Raw genomic sequence first — 10,018 nt, forward strand, 5'->3', positions numbered from 1 at the left:
CACATCATACAAGGTTAAAGGGCATACTGTCCAAAACAGCAACTAGGCATATTGCAAGCACAAAAAGAACATGCTACAACATCACAATATGAATATAGAAGTCATGGGCATGAAGTACAGATAAAGCATGACAAAACATGAACACTGAGCTATCTCCAGAAATCACTAGAACATGCTCAAAAGGACATGGCAAGGTTGCAAATAATAACAGTTTACAGACTTAGCGGAAAAGACATCAGGTTGCAATGTTTAGAGCTATCAAACAACATGTTACAGGAGCTTAACATGGCAAACAAAGACATGGAATGCTAGTACTAAAGACAAAGAACAAAACTCCCTTAATGAACTAATTCCAAAGATGAACAGACAAGATGGTAGCATCCATGCAAACATGGTAAATGATATGACAGATTCAGACATGGCAGGAACAACAATAAGTAGACATGTTGGAGAGCTTGTACCACTCATCACAGAGCAAAACATGGAATGACAAGGTGACCAACAGTAATATGGCATATTTATAAAGCTAAACATGGCAATAACAAGTTCATAGGTTGCATGGATCACTAGCAAAACAGATGGCAAAACCGAACTTAATGTTAACAGGCTGACAGCAACATTATTTAGCAAGTTTGGAGCATGATATGAAAAATCTACATCAAGCTATAAATGCAACCAGGGGCATGGTTGGATATAGCATGACATGTGTAACAAAACATCCTTAGTGAACATCTCCAGATTATGCAAATAATGACTTGTGGAAGCAGATTTACATAGCATCATGATATAGCAGATTCAGACAAGCAAAACAGTAACAGCAAGTACCCTACTTCACGAGCTCGATGCACTCACTACAAGACTCACAAAAATACATGGATTGCACCACAGTAAAGATGGCATGATGTAGCACAAAACACATGTAGAGCTCATGCTCATAGGATGCACACACAAAATGCAAGGAAAAAGACAAATCCATCAAGTCATAACAGTTTTAGCAGGTTAACATCATATAGCACTCTTGCGACAATGATTAGGGCATCAAGATGAACTCAAACAGGCATGGCACAATGGAATGAAATTAAGAGCACATCATGATGAACATTTTGATATATTACACGCCGTAAACGAAGTAGTATACACAAAGTTGTGGCATGTAGAACATAGCATCGGAATGTGAATATCTCAAGACAAATATTTCAGGGGGGGGGGGGGAAGTCAACCTGCTGAGATCCAGATCTGGATCGGGGCATCGCCGGAGACGGGGAAGAAGTGAAGGAAATATGCCCTAGAGGCAATAATAAAGTTATTATTTATTTCCTCATATCATGATAAATGTTTATTATTCATGCTAGAATTGTATTAACCGGAAACATGGTACATGTGTGAATACATAGACAAACATAAAGTCACTAGTATGCCTCTACTTGACTAGCTCATTAATCAAAGATGGTTATGTTTCCTAACCATAGACATGTGTTGTCATTTGATTAATGGGATCACATCATTAGGATAATGATGTGATTGACATGACCCATTCCGTTAGCCTAGCACTTGATCGTTTAGTATATTGCTATTGCTTTCTTCACGACTTATACAAAGTTCCTGCAACTATGAGATTGTGCAACTCCCGTTTACCGGAAGTACACTTTGTGTGCTACCAAACGTCACAACGTAACTGGGTGATTATAAAGGTGCTCTACAGGTGTTTCCGAAGGTACATGTTGGGTTGGCATAATTCGATATTAGGTTTTGTCACTCCGATTGTCGGAGAGGTATCTCTGGGCCCTCTCGGTAATACTCATCACCTAAGCCTTGCAAGCATTGTAACTAATGAGTTACTTATAAGATGATCTGTTACAGAACGAGTAAAGAGACTTGCCGGTAACGAGATTGAACTAGGTATTGGATACCGATGATCAAATCTCGGGCAAGTAACTTGCCGATGACAAAGGGAACAACGTATGTTGTTATGCGGTTTGACCGATAAAAGATCTTCGTAGAATATGTAGGAACCAATATGGGCATCCAGGTCCCGCTATTGGTTATTGACTGAGAATGGTTCTAAGTCATGTCTACATAGTTCTCGAACCCGTAGGGTCCGCACGCTTAACATTACGATGACAGTTTTATTATGACTTTATAAGTTTTGATGTACCAAAGTTTGTTCGGAGTCCGGATGTGATCACGGACATGACGAGGAGTCACGAAATGGTCGAGACATAAAGATTGATATATTGGACGACTATATTCGGACACCGGAAGTGTTCCGGGTGATTTCGGAGTAAACCGGAGTGCCGGGGGGTTTACTGGAACCCCCCGGGAGAGTATTGGGCCTTATGGGCCTTAGGGGAAAGGAGAGAGGGGCGGCCAGCATGGGCCGCGCGCCCCCTCCCCCCTCTGGTTCGAATTGGACTAGGAGGGGGGGGGGCGGCGCCCCCCTTTCCTCCCCCCTCTCCCCCTTCCTTCCCCCTCCTAGTAGGAGTAGGAAAGGAGGAGTCCTACTCCTACTAGGAGGAGGATTCCTCCTCCCTTGGCGCGCCCAAGGGGCCGGCCGGTCTCCCCCTTGCTCCTTTATATACGGGGGCAGGGGGGCACCCCATAGACACACAAGTTGATCTACGGATCGTTCCTTAGCCGTGTGCGGTGCCCCCCTCCACCATATTCCACCTCGGTCATATCGTCGCGGAGTTTAGGCGAAGCCCTGCGCCGGTAGAACATCATCATCGTCACCACGCCGTCGTGCTGACGAAACTCATCCCCGAAGCTTTGCTGGATCGGAGCCCGGGGATCGTCATCGAGCTGAACGTGTGCTGAACTCGGAGGTGCCGTACGTTCGGTACTTGGATCGGTCGGATCGTGAAGACGTACGACTACATCAACCGCATTGTGATAACGCTTCCGCTTACAGTCTACGAGGGTACGTGGACAACACTCTCCCCTCTCGTTGCTATGCCATGACCATGATCTTGCGTGTGCGTAGGAATTTTTTTGAAATTACTACGTTCCCCAATAGTGGCATCCGAGCCTAGGTTTTATGCATTGATGTTATATGCACGAGAAGAACACAAGTGAGTTGTGGGCGATACAAGTCATACTGCTTACCAGCATGTCATACTTTGGTTCGGCGGTATTGTGAGATGAAGCGGCCCGGACCGACATTACGCGTACGCTTACGCGAGACTGGTTTCACCGTTACGAGCACTCGTGCTTAAAGGTGGCTGGCGGGTGTCTGTCTCTCTCACTTTAGCTGAATCGAGTGTGGCTACGCCCGGTCCTTGCGAAGGTTAAAACAGCACCAACTTGACAAACTATCGTTGTGGTTTTTGATGCGTAGGTAAGAACGGTTCTTGCTAAGCCCGTAGCAGGCACGTAAAATTTGCAACAACAAAGTAGAGGACGTCTAACTTGTTTTTGCAGGGCATGTTGTGATGTGATATGGTCAAGACGTGATGCTATATTTTATTGTATGAGATGATCATGTTTTGTAATCGAAGTTATCGGCAACTGGCAGGAGCCATATGGTTGTCGCTTTATTGTATGAAATGCAAACGCCCTGTAATTGCTTTACTTTATCACTAAGCGGTAGCGATAGTCGTAGAAGCAATAGATGGCGTAACGACAACGATGCTACGATGGAGATCAAGGTGTCGCGCCGGTGACGATGGTGATCACGACGGTGCTTCGGAGATGGAGATCACAAGCACAAGATGATGATGGCCATATCATATCACTTATATTGATTGCATGTGATGTTTATCCTTTATGCATCTTATCTTGCTTTGATTGACGGTAGCATTTTAAGATGATCTCTCACTAAAATTATCAAGAAGTGTTCTCCCTGAGTATGCACCGTTGCCAAAGTTCGTCGTGCCCATACACCACATGATGATCGGGTGTGATAAGCTCTACGTCCATCTACAATGGGTGCAAGACAGTTTTGCACACGCGGAATACTCAGGTTAAACTTGACGAGCCTAGCATATGCAGATATGGCCTCGGAACACGGAGACCGAAAGGTCGAGCGTGAATCATATAGTAGATATGATCAACATAGTGATGTTCACCATTGAAAACTACTCCATCTCACGTGATGATCGGTTATGGTTTAGTTGATTTGGATCATGTGATCACTTAGATGACTAAAGAGATGTCTGTCTAAGTGGGAGTTCTTAAGTAATATGATTAATTGAACTTAAATTTATCATGAACTTAGTACCTGATAGTATTACGCTTGTCTATGTTTGTTTGTAGATAGATGGCTCGTGTTGTTGTTCCGTTGAATTTTAATGCGTTCCTTGAGAAAGCAAAGTTGAAAGATGATGGTAGCAATTACACAGACTGGGTTCGTAACCTGAGGATTATCCTCATTGCTGCACAGAAAAGTTACGTCCTGGAAGCACCGCTGGGTGCCAGGCCTGCTGCTGATGCAACTGACGATGTTAAGAACGTCTGGCAGAGCAAAGCTGATGACTACTCTATAGTTCAGTGTGCCATGCTTTACGGCTTAGAACCGGGTCTTCAACGACGTTTTGAACGTCATGGAGCATATGAGATGTTCCAGGAGTTGAAGTTAATATTTCAAGAAAATTCCCGGATTGAGAGATATGAAGTCTCCAATAAGTTCTACAGCTGCAAGATGGAGGAGAATAGTTCTGTCAGTGAGCATATACTCAAAATGTCTGGGTATAATAATCACTTGATTCAACTGGGAGTTAATCTTCCGGATGATAGCGTCAGTGACAGAATTCTCCAATCACTGCCACCAAGCTACAAGAGCTTTGTGATGAACTATAATATGCAAGGGATGAACAAGACTATTCCCGAGCTCTTCGCAATGCTAAAAGCTGCGGAGGTAGAAATCAAGAAGGAGCATCAAGTGTTGATGGTCAACAAGACCACTAGTTTCAAGAAAAAGGGCAAAGGGAAGAAGAAGGGGAACTTCAAGAAGAACAGCAAGCAAGTTGCTGCTCAAGAGAAGAAACCCAAGTCTGGACCTAAGCCTGAAACTGAGTGCTTCTACTCCAAGCAGACTGGTCACTGGAAGCGGAACTGCCCCAAGTATTTGGCGGATAAGAAGGATGGCAAAGTGAACAAAGGTATATGTGATATACATGTTATTGATGTGTACCTAACTGGAGCTCGTAGTAGCACCTGGGTATTTGATACTGGTTCTTTTGCTAATATTTGCAACTCGAAACAGGGACTACGGAATAAGCGAGCACTAGCCAAGGACGAGGTGACGATGCGCGTGGGAAACGGTTCCAAAGTCGATGTGATCGCGGTCGGCACGCTACCTCTACATCTACCTTCGGGATTAGTTTTAGACCTGAATAATTGTTATTTGGTGCCAGCGTTGAGCATGAACATTATATCTGGATCTTGTTTGATGTGAGACGGTTATTCATTTAAATCAGAGAATAATGGTTGTTCTATTTATATGAGTAATATCTTTTATGGTCATGCACCCTTGAAGAGTGGTCTATTTTTATTAAATCTCGATAGTAGTGATACACATATTCATAGTGTTGAAACCAAAAGATGCAGAGTTGATAATGATAGTGCAACTTATTTGTGGCACTACCATTTGGGTCATATCGGTGTAAAGCGCATGAAGAAACTCCATACTGATGGACTTTTGGAATCACTTGATTATGAATCACTTGGTACTTGCGAACCGTGCCTTATGGGCAAGATGACTAAAACGCCGTTCTCCGGAACTATGGAGCGAGCAACTGATTTGTTGGAAATCATACATACTGATGTTTGTGGCCCAATGAATGTTGAGGCTCGTGGCGGGTATCGTTATTTTCTCACCTTCACAGATGATTTGAGCAGATATGGGTATATCTACTTGATGAAACACAAGTCTGAAACATTTGAAAAGTTCAAAGAATTTCAGAGTGAAGTGGAAAATCATCGTAACAAGAAAATAAAGTTTCTACGATCTGATCGTGGAGGAGAGTATTTGAGTTATGAGTTTGGCCTACACTTGAAACAATGTGGAATAGTTTCGCAACTCACGCCACCTGGAACACCACAACGAAATGGTGTGTCCGAACGTCGTAATCGTACTTTACTTGATATGGTGCGATCTATGATGTCTCTTACTGATTTACCGCTATCGTTTTGGGGTTATGCTTTAGAGACGGCCGCATTCACGTTAAATAGGGCACCATCAAAATCTGTTGAGACGACGCCTTATGAACTGTGGTTTAGCAAGAAACCAAAGTTGTCATTTCTTAAAGTTTGGGGCTGCGATGCTTATGTGAAGAAACTTCAGCCAGATAAGCTCGAACCTAAATCGGAGAAATGTGTCTTCATAGGATACCCAAAAGAGACTGTTGGGTACACCTTCTATCACAGATCCGAAGGCAAGACATTCATTGCTAAGAATGGATCCTTTCTAGAGAAGGAGTTTCTCTCAAAAGAAGTGAGTGGGAGGAAAGTAGAACTTGATGAGATAACTGTATCTACTCCCTTATTGGAAAGTAGTTCATCACGAGAAGCGGTTCCTGTGACAACTACACCAATTAGTGAGGAAGCTAATGATAATGATCATGAAACTTCAGATCAAGTTTCTACTGAACCTCGTAGGTCTACCAGAGTAAGATCCGCACCAGTGTGGTACGGTAATCCTATTCTGGAAGTCAGATTACTTGACCATGATGAACCTACGAACTATGAGGAAGCGATGATGAGCCCGGATTCCGCAAAATGGCTAGAAGCCATGAAATCTGAGATGGGATCCATGTATGAAAACAAAGTATGGACTTTGGTTGACTTGCCCGATGATCGGCAAGCCATTGAGAATAAATGGATCTTTAAGAAGAAGACTGACGCTGATGGTAATATAACTGTCTATAAAGCTCGACTTGTTGCAAAAAGGTTTTCGACAAGTTCAAGAGGTTGACTACGATGAGACTTTCTCACCCATAGCGATGCTTAAGTCCGTTCGAATCATGTTAGCTATTGCTGCATTTCATGATTATGAAATTTGGCAAATGGATGTCAAGACTGCATTCTTGAATGGATTTCTAGAAGAAGAGTTGTATATGATGTAGCCGGAAGGTTTTGTTGATCCAAAAGGTGCCGACAAAGTGTGCAAGCTCCAGCGTTCCATTTATGGACTGGTGCAAGCATCTCGGAGTTGGAATAAACGCTTTGATAGTGTGATCAAAGAATATGGTTTTATACAGACTTTTGGAGAAGTCTGTATTTACAAGAAAGTGAGTGGGAGCTCTGTAGCATTTCTAATTTTATATGTAGATGACATATTATTAATTGGAAATGATATAGAATTTCTGGATAGCATAAAAGAATACTTGAATAAAAGTTTTTCAATGAAAGACCTCGGTGAAGCTGCTTACATATTGGGCATCAAGATCTATAGAGATAGATCAAGACGCTTAATAGGACTTTCACAAAGCACATACCTTGACAAAATTTTGAAAAAGTTCAAAATGGATCAGGTAAAGAAAGGATTCTTGCCTGTGCTACAAGGTGTGAAGTTGAGTCAAACTCAATGCCCGACCACAGCAGAAGATAGAGAGAAAATGAAAAATGTTCCCTATGCTTCAGCCATAGGCTCTATCATGTATGCAATGCTGTGTACCAGACCTGGCGTATGCTTAGCAATAAGCTTGGCAGGAAGGTACCAAAGTAATCCAGGAGTGGATCACTGGACAACGGTCAAGAACATCCTGAAATACCTGAAAAGGACTAAGGATATGTTTCTCGTATATGGAGGTGACAAAGAGCTAGTCGTACACGGTTACGTCGATGCAAGCTTTGACACTGATCTGGACGATTCTAAATCGCAAACCGGATACGTGTTTTTATTAAACGGTGGAGCTGTAAGTTGGTGCAGTTCTAAACAAAGCGTCGTAGCGGGATCTACATGTGAAGCGGAGTACATAGCTGCTTCAGAAGCAGCAAATGAAGGAGTCTGGATGAAGGAGTTAATTTCCGATCTAGGTGTCATACCTAGTGCATCGGGACCAATGATGATCTTCTGTGACAATACTGGTGCAATTGCCTTGGCAAAGGAATCCAGATTTCACAAGAGGACCAAGCACATCAAGAGACGCTTCAATTCCATTCGAGACCAAGTCCAAGTGGGAGACATAGAGATTTGCAAGATACATACGGATCTGAATGTTGCAGACCCGTTGACTAAGCCTCTCTCACGAGCAAAACATGATCAGCACCAAGACTCCATGGGTGTTAGAGTCATTACTATGTAATCTAGATTATTGACTCTAGTGCAAGTGGGAGACTGAAGGAAATATGCCATAGAGGCAATAATAAAGTTATTATTTATTTCCTCATATCATGATAAATGTTTATTATTCATGCTAGAATTGTATTAACCGGAAACATGATACATGTGTGAATACATAGACAAACATAAAGTCACTAGTATGCCTCTACTTGAGTAGCTCATTAATCAAAGATGGTTATGTTTCCTAACCATAGACATATGTTGTCATTTGATTAATGGGATCACATCATTAGGATAATGATGTGATTGACATGACCCATTCCGTTAGCCTAGCACTTGATCATTTAGTATATTTCTATTGCTTTCTTCATGACTTATACAAAGTTCCTGCAACTATGAGATTGTGCAACTCCCGTTTACCGGAAGAACACTTTGTGTGCTACCAAACGTCACAACGTAACTGGGTGATTATAAAGGTGCTCTACAGGTGTTTCCGAAGGTACATGTTGGGTTGGCATAATTCGAGATTAGGTTTTGTCACTCCGATTGTCGGAGAGGTATCTCTGGGCCCTCTCGGTAATACTCATCACCTAAGCCTTGCAAGCATTGTAACTAATGAGTTAGTTATAAGATGATGTGTTATAGAACGAGTAAAGAGACTTGCCGGTAACGAGATTGAACTAGGTATTGGATACCGACGATCAAATCTCGAGCAAGTAACAATGCCGATGACAAAGGGAACAACGTATGTTGCTATGCGGTTTGAACGATAAAAGATCTTCGTAGAATATGTAGGAACCAATATGGGCATCCAGGTCCCGCTATTGTTTATTGACCGAGAATGGTTCTAAGTCATGTCTACATAGTTCTCGAACCCGTAGGGTCCGCACGCTTAATGTTACGATGACAGTTTTATTATGAGTTTATAAGTTTTGATGTACCGAAGTTTGTTCGGAGTCCCGGATGTGATCACGGACATGACGAGGAGTCTCGAAATGGTCGAGACATAAAGATTGATATATTGGACGACTATATTCGGACACCGGAAGTGTTCCGGGTGATTTCGGAGTAAACCGGAGTGCCGAGGGGGTTACTGGAACCCCCCGGGAGAGTATTGGGCCTTATGGGCCTTAGGGGAAAGGAGAGAGGGGCGGCCAGCATGGGCCGCGCGCCCCCTCCCCCCTCTGGTCCGAATTGGACTAGGAGGGGGGGCGCCCCCCCTTTCCTTCCCCCTCCTAGTAGGAGTAGGAAAGGAGGAGTCCTACTCCTACTAGGAGGAGGATTCCTCCTCCCTTGGCGCGCCCAAGGGGCCGGCCGGCCTCCCCCCTTGCTCCTTTATATACGGGGCAGGGGGGCACCCCATAGACACACAAGTTGATCTACGGATCGTTCCTTAGCCGTGTGCGGTGCCCCCTCCACCATATTCCACCTCGGTCATATCGTCGCGGAGTTTAGGCGAAGCCCTGCGCCGGTAGAACATCATCATCGTCACCACGCCGTCGTGCTGACGAAACTCATCCCCGAAGCTTTGCTGGATCGGAGCCCGGGGATCGTCATCGAGCTGAACGTGTGCTAAACTCGGAGGTGCCGTACGTTCGGTACTTGGATCGGTCGGATCGTGAAGACATACGACTACATCAACCGCGTTGTGATAACGCTTCCACTTCCGGTCTACGAGGGTACGTGGACAACACTCTCCCCTCTCGTTGCTATGCCATCACCATGATCTTGCATGTGCGTAGCAAATTTTTTGAAATTACTACGTTCCCCAACAAGAAGATGGCGGCCGGCGGGGCT

Source organism: Triticum dicoccoides, chromosome 1B, assembly GCF_002162155.2.
Source record: "Triticum dicoccoides isolate Atlit2015 ecotype Zavitan chromosome 1B, WEW_v2.0, whole genome shotgun sequence".
Lineage (NCBI taxonomy): Eukaryota > Viridiplantae > Streptophyta > Magnoliopsida > Poales > Poaceae > Triticum > Triticum dicoccoides.